Source organism: Acyrthosiphon pisum, chromosome A1 (assembly GCF_005508785.2).
Source record: "Acyrthosiphon pisum isolate AL4f chromosome A1, pea_aphid_22Mar2018_4r6ur, whole genome shotgun sequence".
In the NCBI taxonomy this organism is placed as follows: Eukaryota; Metazoa; Arthropoda; class Insecta; order Hemiptera; family Aphididae; genus Acyrthosiphon; species Acyrthosiphon pisum.
In genome coordinates, this window is record NC_042494.1 from 112750858 (window position 1) to 112752608 (window position 1751).

Below are 1751 nucleotides of genomic sequence, written 5' to 3' on the forward strand. Positions count from 1 at the left end.
TATTAATTTAAAATAATCTATAAGCAGCTTATATCTTAATAAATAAGGAATGTTTTTCGAAGGGGTCTGAATCGTAGTCAGGGGGAGGGGGCTAAAGCCCTTCCCCTCTACTATAATTGCGCCTCTAAACTTGGGCCCTATTTATTGGTCGCACACCCACTAATATGTACCAAGTTGCGGCACTGCTCTTACCGTCTTACAAATGTATAAAACATAATATCAAAAAACTGTTTTGCGTGGGAAGGAACCGAGAACGCTGCAGTCATAACTAAGTAACGAAATTTTCACCACATAAAAAAAGAACTTTGGCTGTGCAATATCGTTTTTATTTTTTCGTTATCGGAACTTCAAAAAAAGTTATTAAAGTTTGAAAAACACAAATAATAATGGATTTTAAAACAATAGGAACTTTTTTCGTATAAGTATTATTAAAAAAATAAAAACGATATTGCAATTTAAATTTTGTTTTCTTCGTTATGACTGTAGCCTTCTCAGTTCTTTGCCGCGCCAAAACGTTTTTGCTATGCTATTGCTATGCCGTACGTGTGTACAGCGGAGACATCACATGCGGGTGCGACGTCCTCTAAAAAGTCACAACAATTTTACACTATTTATCATCAATGATACATATTTGTATATAGACAGCTATTAAATTCGTAGTATGATAATGTCATTATTTTAATAATTATTAAGAACTTCTCAAGATGGTAAACAAAAATACGTTTTCTGATTTGAAAAAAAAAAAATGTTTATTTCGTATTTCTATTTACTCTAAACGAAAAATAATAATAATAATAGGTACAAAATCTGGGGCCCCCAATTACCATAAAGAAGCCGGGGCCCCATCCGCAATTGCGGACTAGCGGTCGGGGCCAGTCCGACTCTGCCGTAGAATTTTATATGATCCAAAAATAAATTTGAAAAACCATCGATGGCAGTGACGGAAAAGATAACAATTATGGAAATAAAAATGTATAAATTATATCGTATAATATATTGTATAATTTAAATTAAATACATATTTTCCTATTACCCATTACAATTTTTTATTGGTTTTTATTAATTTTTTCAATTTTTATGATTAGTCATGATATGATTTGGGGAAAGGTGTCCCAATAAAATCTTTGTTCAATTAGGGCGCCACGAGCCAAACACGTTTGGGAACCCTGCCATAGGCTATACCGGGCTATAAATAGCTTAAAATATTAGTCTAAATGTTTTGAAAATGTCATTGTTTTGTTGTAATTAAAAAACGAATAACCATTGATAGGTAGTTGAAAATTTTTGCATTACGTTTTTGATTATTTACTATAATTTATCCAATGACATTTTCAAAATATCTAGATATCTTCTTCTTTATAATAAATCTCATGTCACGATGTCCGAACACGCTAATGTCCGAAACCACTTAACCATTTAAAAATTAAAATATGAAATTTTGTAAATGTCTCTTGCTTGATTCGGCTTGAGAGATAGGATAGTAAATGTTGTTATCTCGATAATTGCTCGTTTCTGAGCGGAGCGATAAATGTATTGATTTTACAATGAAATGTGTTTTATTTTATTTTTTGATTTGTGTCAGTGTACACGATAAGTAGTCGAAATAAAGATTCGATTTTCAACTTCAGTATATTGTTCGATGAGGAAGTGAATCTAATTGGTGCATTGGGAGTTTAAAATTCCAAGTAGTTTTCAAAAGTGTCAGGAAAAACAAATAACAAATTAAGGATAAACGGGAATTTTTAAGCAAA